Source organism: Sceloporus occidentalis, unplaced genomic scaffold, assembly GCF_023333645.1.
Source record: "Sceloporus occidentalis isolate IW3139 unplaced genomic scaffold, rSceOcc1.0.p SCAF_15, whole genome shotgun sequence".
Taxonomy (NCBI): domain Eukaryota; kingdom Metazoa; phylum Chordata; class Lepidosauria; order Squamata; family Phrynosomatidae; genus Sceloporus; species Sceloporus occidentalis.
The window spans coordinates 13087886-13103650 of record NW_028316995.1 but is presented as its reverse complement, the minus strand read 5'-3'; positions in this window follow the sequence as shown (position 1 = coordinate 13103650).

The window sequence follows — 15765 nt, the reverse complement described above, 5'->3', positions numbered from 1 at the left end:
CGTTCGTGAAGTGGCCGCTTCCTGAGCATGGATGGAGCTGACTGCGGCCCCGCCAGCCGGTGCTCGCAAGGCCCGGAGGAGACGTTTAGAGGAGATGAAGGATGAGGACACGAATTCGTGTGCGTGTGTTTGTGGTGAAATCACGATTAAAATAAAGAAAGAAAGCGAATTCTAGAGTCCCACTCCACTTGTGACAGTGGCGGCGACAAGCGGAGTCGCTCACTGCCTGCACCGACCCATCATCACCATCACCGCTGTCGCCGCCATTTTGGTTGGGGATGTTCGGCTCAGAACGGCTGATTCCGGAAGCGGCTCGGGAATTCGGCCTTCTGGCCCCGCCTCTGGTGTCGTGTGAGTACGTCAGGGGCCGACGTCTCACAGAGCCGTAGAGAGCGGCGGAAGAGGCTTGCCGCTGGCGCATAGTTTTGTTGCTTTCTGTCCGTAGTTCAATGGGGTATTTTCGGTTCCCTCGTGTTAGATTGGGCCAGTGGGGATGGGGGCAGTGGCCCGGAATAGAGGTAGTGATGGCTGTGCAGCTGCGCCTTTTACTGGCTTTATTATTGTTGTTACTACTATTATTATTTATAGATTTATATAGGACCATCATATTCCGCAATGCTTTACACCGGAGCGCTAAACAATTCTGGAATAAAGTGATTTCCTCTTGTCTTCTGTTTGCTGCGGGTTAGGAATAGTTGATCCTGTTTTTTTTTGTTATTATTAGTGGTATTATTAATACACCTGGGAACGTTCAGGCTGGGGCTACTCGGAGACCCCCCTTTTTGGGATATTAGCTGGAGGGTCTGTCCTGGTGGTGGACTGCTCATTTTTCTTTTATTTCTTGAGCCCGAGGAATCTTGCTCTTCGTCCTCTACTACCGTACTGCCTTGAAGAAACAAAAAAGGGTGGCTGACGATCTAAAAAGTGGTAGGGCCACAGTGGAAACCGAATCCCCAATCTTCATCATTTGGGGCTGCACTCACTTCGTGGATATGCAGCCCCTTCCTTCACTCCCAGACCTAAGCCTTGAGTGGGTCGAACCTTCTCGGATCACCCCTAGATCCACTGAAGTCTTTAAGGGAGAGTGGCGGCCAGAAAGCACAGTCCACTCCCCCCCCCCCTAAAAAAACCAGAGTCTTTGGGGACTTAACTCACTACTGAAACCAAAAATACACACGTGGACTGAAAAACAAAAGTGCGCTGCTCCCTCCGCCACCAGCCGTAGGCCAGGGCAACTTCAAGGGTGGGTTAAAATAAGATGCATCGAGTGAAGGGACCCTGGTGATTATAGTGCTCTTACCAAGCTATACATGGTGAGTGAAAAAAATGTGCCCCCACACAACACTCAAGTGCCCTAGTGGATCCAGTCCAAGGGACGCTATAATGCCTTGAGGTGGCTGATGCAAATCCCAGCCTTAAGGCCAGAGGAGCGAGCCAGAGGTACTCTTGATCTTAGCCAAAAGGCAGAGAAGCACTGTTTTGGGGTATTTTTGGAACCCGATCTGCCCCGTCTTTAAATGCCTTCTCTTGATTGGATTGTGCATTTGCCATTTGTCAAGTGTTAGAAAATGGCCTAATTTCATTGGCTACATCGAGTATAGATATGAAGCCTTTGTTACACTATATGACCAAAAATTGACCTAATTATTGAGTTTAGGTGTTTCAGCTGTACTCATTGCTATCAGGTGTATAAAATGAAGCCATCTCCGTAGACAAACGCCTGGAAGTAGAACGGGACCAGCTGAAGACTTTAAATGTTGTGCTGTGATAGGATGCCACCTGTGCCACAGGTCGGTTCATGAAATTGTAGCCCTGCTAGATCTGCCCCTGTCCACTGTAAGTTGTATTATTGTGAAGCGGACGTATCTAGGTGTAACAACAGCTCAGCCATGAAGCGTTACATTCACGCAAGTCTGCTGTAGCTTCACTCACTACAGAGTTCCAAACTCCCTTTTGAAGCAACATCAGTACAAGCACTGGTATTAGGAGCTTCATGAAATGGCTTTTCATGCCCAAACAGTTGCACAAAAGCAAAGATTGCACTTGGTGCAATGCGAAGCATCGGCTGGAGTGGTGCCTTGTGGCACCAGTTTGTCTCAATATAATGCAAAAAGTACTCATGGAGTTTGAACAAAGCCCAGGTCTTAACCCCATTGAACGCCTTTGCGATAAATTGGAATGCCGATGGTGAGCCAGGCCTACAACACTGTTGTACTCCTGTGCCGTTTCTGGTGTCAAAGATGTTTTTGGAGAACTATTAGGCACAATAATGGCAGCAAAATATTAACAGTAGAGTGTAGATCACATATTCAATGTCACATGGTCTAACGTCAAGATATATGGCTGCCAAATCTGAAAGACATTTTCCTTGTCACAATGTCTTGTGCCTTATGGGCCATTTTCCGTCATCTAGATCGTTTGACCAGTCCCTGTCAGTGAACTGTCATGATACTTGGGTTAGATAACTGTGCCTATTGTCAAAGATTTAATGAAATGACCCATCTGCACTAGCAGCAATGTTTGGCAAAATTTTAATTTGAATTATCTCCATTTTGCATTAATTGTTGTAATCTATTTCCATCTGTATTTTTTTTCTTGTCCTGTTCCATGATTTTTACCTTTTACCTTACTTTCGCTTTCTTCTTCTTTTCCTTATGAATAAATTTTCAACAGCCACCTAACGAGTCTAGGTTCCAGAAGGTGCTTATGTAGGTCCTACCACAATGACATACACACTGGCCTTTATTTATTAAAGTGAGGGCCACATTTCGGTTTCTTGACTTCACTGTAGAAATCCCAGTGAATTTCTGCAGGCAGGACGAGCTTGGCTGATTATCTATAGTGCATTGTTTAATGGTGGGATTTTGGCAAAAACAAATTGCAAAAATGGTGCCATTACAAGCAGTTTTGGAGCTCCATGTTGAGGCAAAGTGGGAAGGACTGTAAATAGGAGGGTACATATCAATGACTAATAGGTAGAAGTAGCCAAAAATACAAGAAGCGGTCTGATTGTTGGTTATGGCTGTGATTGATGGGTCCAACGACCTGTAGGAGTTTTTCCTTACTTTGTTCACTCTGGGCAAACAGCATTTACAAGGGGGAGGGACAAGAGTTAAATATATAAATGTGCTGACACCATTTTAACTTATCAGTATAAGCAGTTACAGACTGATGGGAGTTGGAGTGTGAGACCGTGGCAGTTAGCAGAGGCTGTGATTGATGCTCATTACTCATACTTCAAGTTAATAATAGTTTATTTTAGTGCAAAAACATTACTGGGTGTGGGGCGGATTGAAGAAGCTGTAGTGACTACTGGTGGTGCATGTTTTTAATTTATATACTACTTACAGAGACTGCATCAGCCTTTTTTTACCAATTTATTTTTGGCCAAAACACTAAATATGTTGTATTATCTTTCTATCTTATATATTACTCTTCATCTTCACTGATAAATATTCTTGACAAAACTAGGCATTCTACTGGCCTTGCGCACAATGTGACTGTCCTTTTTTTGCTAGTACCAGCCAAACCTCAAATTTGAGAACAAGTTATTTTTTTTTGTCTTTCCATTATATCATAAATAATTTTTCATTGATTAATATTGGTGCCAGGACCAGGCATTTTAAAATGTATACTATATAACATTCAGTCCAAGGGTCTGCATGTGCCAGTGCCTACACGCCTACCAGGCCCAGTGCCTTACTGCTGCTGCTTCTCCCTCTCACCTTCCTTACTCTGGGGCATCAATTCTTAATTTTTCTAAAATGCAGGGAGCTGGTCTTGTGGTGGTATATGTCTGTCTGCCGGTGCCTGGTCTGCCCTGTTCTCTGCCCCTGCGCATCAATGCCCTTATTTACTCTAGGGAATTATTTCTTATTCTTTCTAATATGGAGGATGAGCAGTCTTGTGGCTGGATGTGTCAGTCGGCCAGTGACTGGCCTGTGCCATCTGCCTCAATGGCCTTTCTGTACTCTGCAGGATCAATTCCTTGGGGGGGTCTTGTGAACATTTTTCTTCAAGACCTTTTTTTCATGTGCCGAAGTGTAAGGATATCACATAAACTAACAACCCTTTTAAGGTGCTTACAGGAGAGGGTAGGTAACATTTAGCCCATGCGGCAAGCTCAGCCAAGTGGCCCATTAATATAGTACTGACTAAAACAGCTTTAACATGCTGTTGTAATAAATATACAGTGCACCAACCTCTGCCTTAGCAAATCTAAGTTTAATCAGAAAGGAATAGTCCAGGCCTTTGTACAAGAATTGTCCCCAGTTTGGTTTCACAAGCCTGTACTAACAAAATAAAAGTCTATCACAAAGCAAAGTTCTTAACCCCTTCGTGACAAAGGCTGATTTTACTTTTTGTACCCTTCGTGACAATGGCCGTTTTAACATTTCTGCGCTGCTCGTGTTTAGCTGTAATTTTCTTCTTTCCCGTTTACTGAACCCACACACATTAGATATTGTTTTTTTCAGGACAAGAAGGGCTTTCTTTAGATTACATTGTTTTGATTGTATCATATTATTTACTATTAAAAAAAGTATAAAATATGGTGAAAAATTTAGAAAAAAATGACTGTTTCTAACTTTTAGTTGAAAAATCTTTTACTCATCTATAAAAGGTAATAAAAAAACCTGCTAAATAGATTCTACTATTTGTCCTGAGTTTAGAAATACCCAATGTTTTTATGTTTTTTTGCTTTTTTCTGCACGTTATGGAGCAATAAGTACAGGTAGCGTTTTGCTATTTCAAAGCCATTTTTTTCCAAATCTGGTAATTCTTCCCCCCGTGTGCCATTTCGGGTATCTTTGAAGCCGGCCAATGCAATTTACCCCATCAAATCATATATTTTTGAAAACTAGACAGCCCAGGGTATTCCAAATGCTGGTATTTTAACCCTTTCCAAGCACTTATTCTACCATCAGCCTTTGTCAAACTTTATGGTAGTCATTTTTTTGCATTTGTTTTGTCACACACATTTTACTTCAGGTATGAATTAAAAAGTTCTCGTATATGTCACTATCACAAAACACCCCAATATGTGTTTAGCAACATCTCCTGAGTACAGCGATACCTCACATGAATGATTTTGCCTGGCTGTTTGGGGGCAAAAGGGCCACATTTGGGGCATGCACATTTTTCAATGTTGAACTTTGGCATTTGGGGATCCACTGCCCATGCCCTATTTGGTACATCTTTGAGCCGGGCCATTTCAGTGTGCCCAACAAAACCATATATTTTTGAAAACTAGACACCCCAGGGTATTTTAAATGCTGGTATTTTAACTCTTTGCATGCACACATTTTACCACCAGCATTTTTTCAAAGTTTGCAGTAGTATTTTTGTGTGTGTATTTTTCCCACACACACCTACTTTATGTATGAATTTACAGCTCCTGGTATATGCCGCTGTCACACGACACCGCAATATGTGTTCAGCAACATCTCCTGAGTACAGTGATATCCCACATGCATGGGTTTGTCATTTTTGGGGGGAACTAAAAGGCCACATTTGGTACGTGTGCATTTTTCTAATTGGAAATTAGATGTGTGGCCATCCTTCCCCCCGTGTTAATTGGGACCTTGTTGAACCCGGCCAATTCAATTTACCCCATCAAATCATACATTTTTTAAAAGTAGACACCCCATGGGCATTTAATATGTATTTTAACTCTTTCCATGCAAGAATTGTTTTAAGCTAATATGGTAATTTTAGGACTTGCTCACAAAAATATATTTTTTATATATATATATTTTTTTTTTGCCTTTTTTTTTTTTTTGCCTTTTTTTTCAACTTGAAGGTTCCCCTGATAGTGACATCAGTGGGAAATTATTTTTACATTTTACTGTTTTTTTACTATTTTTTTTCTAATTATTATTAATTTTATTTTTAATTTATTTTTTCTAATCACACTGTGATTAGAAAGCTGAGCTCCACTGACTTGCATGGTTGAATGCAGTACCTATATTCAACCTGCAAGTGGAGCCAGAGTTCTCTAGAGGGTCTGGAGACCGTCTAGCAAACTTTTTAGACTTTATTGTTTTTTTTTCCCGGGCCGCCGCCATCTTGCTGATGGCGACCGCTCTCCGGAGCGGTCACAGTCCATCCCCAGGTAAGTGTTTGGTGTCGCTGGATGCCTCCTGATCAAGGCATTCCAGCTACACCATTTAAGTTTAGGAGGCGATCGTTGATCGTTGGCGGCTGTTGACGCCCCGGGGAGGGGCCAGAGATGGCCCCTTTGTGCCGATAATGGCGTTGCTGAATGCCTCGAGGTCGAGGCATTACAGCAACGCCGTTTCGGTTCAGAAAGGGAAAATAGATCGCTTTCTGCACCCGTTTAAAGACGTGGCGGTCCTGGCACGTCATTTGTCGTTATCGACTTGAATTTCCGTGACGTGCCCGGACCGGCAATTGTCATCAAGGGGTTAATAGACTTTAACATTTGTGATTTATTGTTTTAGTAAAGAGTCTACAATTGGCATGTGTAAAAACATAAAAAAGCTAGTTACTTTCAAAAACATTCTGCACAATTAACTAACTAAATTCCATTCTGATGCAGACAAGTCAGCTTCCAAGAGAAATAATCTGGAAACCATAAATTCTTACCTGGGATTTTTTTTCCTTGAATATCCTCCAGCAGCACTGATATTTGAGACATGGCTTCTCCTTCGGGTATGGCAGGATAAAAAAACCAATAAAAATGTGTCCCTTCCCAAATGCACCCTCAATGGAATAACAAAGCCAACAAAATCAAAATAACAGATAGCAAACCCATCTGCCAAACACTGATTCTTTGGTGGCCGAGACAAGAAGACTACAATGTTTGGGAAAAAATATGGAGTGAGGACCAAACAGCCATGCGACGGAACCCTCCATCAGCCATGCGACGGAACCCTGGGAACATTGGAGAGGCCTGACAGCCAGCCTCCTCCCTATTGACTATGGGCCTTGACTGTAAAGACTATATCTACCCCAGCAGGATATCATCTCATCACTTGCTGAGGGGATGATCTCTGGCAGACAGTGAGGATCTGCAACCAGGGAGTGACCACCATTGTTTTAGTTTAATACAGAGCAAGCATATTGGGGGACTGCGAAAGAATGTTCTCCAGAGGGCCATGGCTTCGGTGGCCCAGGATTATTATGGGATTGAGGACATCCATGATTTTAGGGAGTTTGACCTCTCAGATGCACTTGGACTGAGAGGCGATTTAATCTTTTTATATATATATATATATATATATATATATATAAAAATAAAAAACTGTTCGACCCTGTTCAACAGTATGCCCCATGGATTCTGTTGATTTAATCGATTTTGCATCTCAGGATGTTAACTCAGGAGGGGTGGATGAGACTACGGTCTCCACACCTGGGTCATCAGAAGTCCAGGAAGTCCGCCCAGATCCCCAACCCCCTGCTGAAGCTCTGACAAGAGGACAGAGCGCCGCTGGCCTCTGCCCCGCACCTGCAACGGCTACTGGGATACAGAGAGACGCGGCAGACGGCCCATCTCCCCAGCAGCAGCTGGAGCACCAGGGAGGGGTTGCAGGCGTTAAAACACCCTCCAGTGGCTGAGTAAGGGCCTGGGAAGCGGCACAGTAAGCCGATCTCCCCAGCGGCAGCTCACAAGTCCGAAAGCGAAAGAAACCCTGCCTCAATCCCCAGCAGCAGCAGGAGTACCAGGGAGGGTATGCAGGCGGCATCACTCCCCAGCGGGTGGGTGAGTGCCTGGGAGATGGCGCAGCCAGCCATTCTCCCCAGCAGCAGCTCACAAGTGCGGGAGTAGAGGAACCTGTCCTCCCTGCCCAGCGGCAGATCCCACTTCAGGGAGCTGAGGATATTGTCCTCCCTCCCCAGCGGCTGACAGAGGGCTTGCAAGATGGCACAGCTGACCCATCTCCCCAGCGACAGTGGGAGCACCAGGGAGGGGATGCAGGCGGCATCACTCCCCAGCGGCTGAGTGAGTCAACGGGACATGACGCAGCCGGCTCATCGCCCCAGCCGCAGCAGAATCACCAGTTTTGGGAGGGTATTGGTGGGCCAAATGAACTGACTATGGAGTTAACCCATTAAGGGGCTCCTCCTGGGTCAGTCCCATTGGGAAGGGGTAGAAATGTGACGGAACCCTCCATCACTGGGACCACTGGAGAGACCTGACAGCCAGCCTCCTCCCTATTGACTATGGGCCCTGACTTTGTAAAGACTTCTGTATCTACCCAAGCAGGATATCATCTCATCACTTGCTGAGAGGATTATCTCTGGCAGACAGCCAGGATCTGCAACCAGGGAGTGACCACCAGTATTTTAGTTTAATGTCAGACCCCCCCCCAACCCCATGGTGTACTAATATGTTGTTTAAGTCAGCCCCCCATTGCTCCACTACAGAAATTTAGCCCAGCCAGTCCCTGGAATTAATTTCGACCAGTTATAGATAGAAAGGACCGTATTTTTATTAGAAATAAATATTTATTAGTTTTTATCCTGAGTACGGTCCTTTTTTTCATCACGGGAGGCTTGGTGTTAGTGAAGGATTTCCTGGAGACAAGGCTTGGAGATCCTGTACGGCGAGGCCCTGGAAGCTGGAGACCAATCTTTTGAAAAGATTTATGAGGCGCTCATACTAATTATGGAATATGTGAGTGCAATATCTGGCTTATAAAGTGGATTGTGCTCTGACCCTGGACTTTCAGGTCAGTGCTGTTTTTTTTTTATTTATTTATTTTTTTAACTCTTTCGATGCTGATGTTCCATTGGAGCACAGCATTGAATGATATTTGGTCCCCACAAGCTTGTGGGGACAAATGTTAACCCCTGCAATGCCACAAATGTGTCATACACAATTGTGGCATTGAAGGGGTTAACGCTGCACTGTCGCTCTCATGGAGCGATCAGGCAGCATGGGGATGTTGGGGCTGGTCTCCCCCTCTCCCCCTGTCCCTGAAGCTGCCTCTGTGGGGGCTCGTTTTTTCTGTTGCTGGTCTGCCTGGGCTTCCAAGCAGACCACCAGCAGCAGAGCCCCGTACAAAACGGGAATTAACCCCTAAATGCCGCGATCGCGGCATTTAAAGGGTTAACGCTGCACTGTCGCTCTCATGGAGCGATCAGGCAGCTGGGGGGTGTTGGGTCAATCAACACACAACCCCCTTCCCTGAAGCTGCCTGTGGCAGCTGAAAACACGATTGCTGGTTTTGCAGCAACCACGTTTTCAGCCTACAGGATCACTCCGTGGGAATGATCACAGGCTCGGGGGCGGGCTCTGAGTGGCTGTGCTGTCTGCCCAGACTCCTGGGCAGACAGCAGCAGCAGTGCCCCCGTGTGGTGACTCAGCCTCTTACATCCACAATTTTTTCTGGATGTAAGAGGCTGACAAAACCTAGGCGCCAGGACAAAATTCTGTCGCCATGGCAACCTGGCGCCTGGGATTTGTTGAGCCCTGCTCTAAGATATATCATATCAAGAAGTTACCCATATTTAAAACACATATTAAGGTGTATAAATATTTTTACTATCAGTGGATGTATGCTAAGCACCAGAGCCGGCCTTAGGCGTTGTGGCGCCCTGTGCGGACTACTCCTCTGGCGCCCCCCCTCACTACCCCCCTCTCTGCCCCCTCAAACTACCCTTCCCCTCTGCCCCTTCAAACTAACCCCCCCGCCCCTTCAAACTACACCCCCCCTCTGCCCCTTCAAACTAACCCCCCCGCCCCTTCAAACTACACCCTCCCTCTGCCCCTTCAAACTACACCCCCCTTCTGCCCCTTCAAACTACACCCCCCCCTCTGCCCCTTCAAACTGCACCCCCCCCGCCCCTTCAAACTACACCCCCCCACTTACCTTGTTGCCGGAGTCCTGCGGTGAGAGCGGGAGGCATCCGTCTTCTCGCTCTGCCGCGGTGCTGGCATTTCATGTTGAGCGCCGGAATAGTCCGGCGCTCAACATGAGATGCTGGCACCGCGACGGAGTCACGGAGAGTAAGGGGCGCCGAGCGGTTGCTGAGAACTTCACGAGCAACCACTCCGCGCCCCTGCCCAGGACTTAGATTAAAGCATCAGGTTTTTTTTGTTTTTTTTTAAACTTTATTTAACATGAATGATGTTAAATAAAGTTAAAACAAAAACAAAAAAAACCCGATGTTTTAAGTTAAATCCCGGGCAGGCGCCCCGTGCGGTCGCACACCCCTAAGGCCGGCCCTGCTAAGCACACTTAATACTTGTTTTCACAATCACTCAACTACATTATTAAGGGGCTGCCAGGAATGAGAAGGCAGTTGAGACATGGTAGGCTTCCTTTAGTATATGAAGTTATGAACATATCTGGTATTGAGAAATGGTATATGACAGAAATTTAGGCATTAGGCAAAGGACAGGATGAAAACCCACCAATTTTACCTTTACAGAAGGGATATACCCCAACAAGGAGAATGCGTAAAAAAGTTAACGTGTTAAGCGACATCTCCTAGACCAAAGATTGAGCAATAATGTTCCCTAAGCCAATAATGAACTATTAGAGAGGGTGAAGGCAGATACTGCAAATCCAGCAACAGAGCTCATAAAATTCAAAACCTGATGCATTTTCTCAAGCTCCTCATTGTGCTTTGAAAAACAAAATGAGACCTTCCCCAAAAAGGACAAAGTCAGGGAAATAGCTGGAATGACAAGGACTTTTGCCATATCTTGGGACAAGCCTCATGGCTAAAAACTTGCTAAGCTATGCTCAGAGTTGTTCAGCCAAGGGAGACACCACACACCATCTACATCTACATCTTTGGATAATGGGAAACACCATCAATAGACTCTGTTACAGAGCACTGGGGACTAGACAGCAAGTTTAGGAATAGCAGGTACAGTGCTGTTTCCCTTCCTGATATCTTCTATCAGCTAATTTTAATATAAGACAATGACGAGGCAAGTAAACACAAAATGTAGCTTTTAAATGATCGTTTCATGTATTGAAGGTAAAGAGTTAGTCAAAAACTATCACTCATGTGGAAGCTTGAATGCTACTCATCCAGAAATTAAACACAAATATAAATTAGTTATTATCCCATAAGCGATTAACCCCTTAACGTCCATTGCCGGGTCAGGCACGTCATGCAAAACGGTCACTTAACGACCTATGACGTGCCTGACACGTCATGAGACTTAAACAATCAACGATCACTTTCTAAGCTTAAACGGTGTTGCTGTAATGCCCTGATGTTGAGGCATTCAGCAACACCGAGATCGGCATGATGGGCCATGTCTGGCCCCTCCCCGGGGCGTCAACATCCGCCATACATTGTATGGCGGTTTTAAATGCCCGTTTTAAAAGCGTTTAGGAGGCGATCAACGATCACCTCCTAAACTTCAATGGTGTCGCTGAAATGCCTCGATCAGGAGGCATCCAGCGACACCAAATACTTACCCCAGGGCGGGCTGTGACCGATCCGGAGAGCGGTCACAGCTGGCGGCCCGGTAAAAAAAATAATAAAGTTTAAAAAGTTCGCTAGACGGTCAATGGAGCCCAGCTTTCTAATCACAATGTGATTAGTAAAATATTTAAAAAAAAATTAAAAAAAAAAAGGAAAAAAAGAAAAAGCTTAAAAAAAACATGGTAACATTTAAAAATTATTATGCTTTAGAGGAACTATCCAGTTCCAGCAAAATGTAAAAAAAAAAGTCCAAAAAGAGTAAAATAAATAAAATAAAAAAATTAAGTTTATTATTATGAGCAAGTGCTAAAATTAGCGCTGTATCTTCCCAAAAATCCTGACATGGAAAAATTTTAATAAAAGCATTTGAAATACCCAAGGGGTGTCTAATTTAAAAAAATGAATGGTTTGATGGGGTAAATTGGAGTGGCCGGGCTCAAAGATAGGGCATAGGCACAGACTGACCGAAATGGGGGGGGGGGGGGAGCGCACTTCCAAAATGTGGCATTTTAACCCCAAACACCAGACAAACCCATACATGTGGGGTATGACTGAACTCGGGAGATGTTCCTGGACACATATTAGGGTGTTTGATAGTGACTTATAATTGGAGCTATAAATTTATACCCAAAGTACAATTTGTGTGAAAAAAATGCAAAAAAAAAAATACTACCACAAAGTGTGGCAAAGGCTGGTGGTAGAATCTGATGCATGGAAAGTGTTAAATACTACCATTTTAAGTACCTTGGGGTGTCTAGTTTTCAAAAATATATGGTTTTATGAGGTAAATTGTAGTGGCCAGGCTCAAAGATAGGGCATAGGCACAGACTGACCAAAATAGGGGGAAAAAAAGTGGCCTTTTAACCCCAAACAGCAGTCAAACCCATGCATGGGTGGTATCACTGTACTCGAGAGATGTTGTTGAACACATATTAGGGTGTTGTTTGATAGTGACGTATACCTGGAGCTATAAATGTATACCCAAAGTACAATTTGTGTAAAAAAAAAATACCAAAAAAATACTAACACAAAGTGTGGCAAAGGCTGGTGGTAGAATCTCATGCATGGAAAGGGTTAAAATACTAGCATTTGAAATACCTTGGGGTGTCTAGTTTTCAAAAATATATGGTTTGATGGGGTAAATTGAATTAGCCGGCTTCAAAGATGGTCCTGGGGGCAGAAAGATTAGGACATGGGGGCAGAATGACCAGATGTAAAAGTTCAAAGTTAAAAAATGTGCACTTCCTAAATGTGGTGTTTTACCTTCCAAACAACCCGACAAACCCATGCATGGGGGTATGACTGTACTCAGGAGATGTTGCTGAACACATATTGGGGTGTTGTTTGAAAGTGATGTATACCAGGAGCTGTAAATCCATACCTGAAGAGCAATTTTAGCGATAAAAAACACAAAATAAATTACTACCACAAAGTTTGACAAAGACTGGTGGTAGAATAAGTGCATGGAAAGAGTTAAAATTCTAGCATTTGAAATACCTTGGGGTGTCTAGTTTTCAAAAATATATGATTTGATGGGGTAAATTGCATTGGCCGGCTTCAAAGATACCCGAAATGGCACATGGGGGGAAGAATTACCAGATTTGGAAAAAATGGTTTTGAAATAGCAAAACGCTACTTGTACTTAAATGCTCCATAATGTGCAGAAAAAAATAAAAACATAAAAACATTGGGTATTTCTAAACTCAGGACAAATAGAATATATTTAGTAGGTTTTTTCATTAGCTTTTTTGGATGAGTAAAAGATTTTTGGGGTAAAAGTCAGAAAATGTTTTTTTTTTTTACATTTTTCACCATATTTTACTATTTTTTTAATGGGAAATTAGATATGATTAAAACAATGGTATCTGAAGAAAGCCCTTCTTGTCCTGAAAAAAACAACATATAATTTGTGTGGGTTCACTAAATGAGTGAAGAGAAAATTACATCTAAACACGAACACCGCAAAAGTGTTAAAACAGCCTCGGTCCCAATGGTACAAAAGGTAAAACACAGCATGGTCCTTAAGTGGTTAAGAAGACATACCAGGAATGATGCAAAATACATTTTATTGGGTGGGAAAGAAGAGAAAGTCTATCCTGTAATGCTTAGTGAAAGTGTGAACATTCTATCAAGTAGCTGCCTTGCAGATCTGGAGGCATGTTTTTGTCCTGCTCAAGATATTCCCACTAACCTAGTTGACTGAGCTCATAGACCTTGAGGACGACTCTGTACCTTATAGGCATTAGAAATCAACTAAACCATACACCGGGCAATAGTTGCTGTGAACTCTTTTCTTCCTCTAGATGGTCCTGAGAAAGCAAGATGTCTGGAGAAAGAGACATTTCCTTATATCTAGGCAGTGACGTTTCCTCTGATTCAAAGGTTGGTAGAATGGTGAATTTCCTGTTCCTTATGGAAATCTGTCACTTTGGGTAAAAATCACACAGGAAGCCAAAAAGGACTCCTAATCCTCTGATTTCATCAAAAAGGGCTCCCTAGTAGATAGAGCTTGAAGTTCACCAACTCTCCTTGCTGATGTGATCAAGAAGACTTTCTTAAGGGCAATGAACATTGCAGAAGCTCTCGCAAAGGCATGAAAGGGGGCCTTGTTAAACATGTAAGGATCAGATCCAAGTCCTGCTTGAGGTGACAGTTTTCCTACTTTCAAGCAAAGTAGACAATCTTCTTAGATTGGTCCCCTTCAGAAACCATGCTGTCAGTTTCAGAACTTTGGGGATCTGTATGACATACCAGACCTTGTTATAAGCTGCAGGCAAATGGGAAGAGTAAAAGGAGACACCTGAGACATCCTGACCAGTTCTGCGTACCAGATTCTTCTTAGCCAATCTGGGGCAATCACAGTAACTGAAGCCCTGTCCCTCTATCTTCAGAACCACCATAGCAATCAGAGGAAGAAGGGGGAAACATGTCCCCCTTGAACATAGTGCCCCATAGTTAGAAGACCTTGCAGTTTGAGGCCATTAGATCTATTTCTGGTAAGCCCAGTTTGCTGCAAATGAGGAAGAAAACGTCCAGATCCAGGCTTGCTCATCCATGGAGAATTTAGGGAAAGCTCAGGAAATGTGCGGTGGAGTTCAGGATCCCCTTGATAGACAGCACTTAGGCTTTGTAGAAGTATTTTGGGATTTCATTAGAGTACACAGGCTGCGACTCCTCGTGTCTCCTCTCGTCAGATTCTCTGATCTTCCTCTACCAGAACTTTAAGACTATCCATACAGCTAGTAATCTCTGTAATAGATTAAACTTGCCTGCTCTTCCTTGGACCACTTCATCTAAATGAGCTGCCCATCCAGTCAAGCTAGCATTTTGGGCCACTAGAGGACTCCAAGTCTTTCCTAGCTTTTTAAATCTATGCAGCCATTGAGAAGGCTGGCTGAAGATGCAATGAGCAACCAATTGTCAAAACATGGTACTACAGGAAGAGCCTTTTTAAGTAGGCGACCACTACTATCCATACTTTGTGATGACAATGTGGAATTTTTTTTTATACAATGTTGTTTATGACATGGCTTTCAAATTATATTACATAAAGACCTTTATTACAGATTTATGGGACTTTCATTAAAGTCTCAAATAATTCCTAAAGGCAAGGGAATCCTGGAATAAGATTCAAATACTGAGAAGTCAATATTTCTCCGAAGCGGTCATGACACGTCCTGGGGTGGGTGTTTGGTGACGCTGAATGCCTCGCTATCGAGGCATTTCAGCGACACCATTGAAGTTTAGGAGGTGATCGTTGATCGCCTCCTAAACTCTTTTCAAACAGGCGTTCGCCTCCATACAGCGTATGGTGGATGCTGACGCCCTAGGGAGGGGCCAAACATCTCGGCGTTACTGAATGCCTCGACATCACTTTCTAAGCTTTAATTTAACGATGGTTCAGGACAGTCAAAGGTCGTTAAGGGGTTAATGCACATAACTGCAAGTCAATGCATAAAAATAATTCATATCAGAAACAGGAAAAAATAAATGTAAACCAAGTTTATTTTGCTTTTTAAGTAGTAGTGTTCTTAAAGCACTACAGCATGGTAAACAATGTAAATTAGTACAAGTCATCTCAAAAGCCAGAATTTTATGAGTTGTTAAAAAGATGCAAGCCTATTCTAACAGGATAAATATTTTTTTTAACCATTTCACTTCTCGTTAATGAAGGCTCACAAATGAGCAACACTCCTCATTGAGGAAAACAAAAAGCTGTTGTCGACAAAGCGACAGCACACACACAAAACAAAATCTGTAAAAATAACTAACTGTACTGTGTTCCCATATTTTCTGAAGTTGCTTTACAATGGGATGATATGCACATGATCATGGTTCTACTAGCCAACCTGT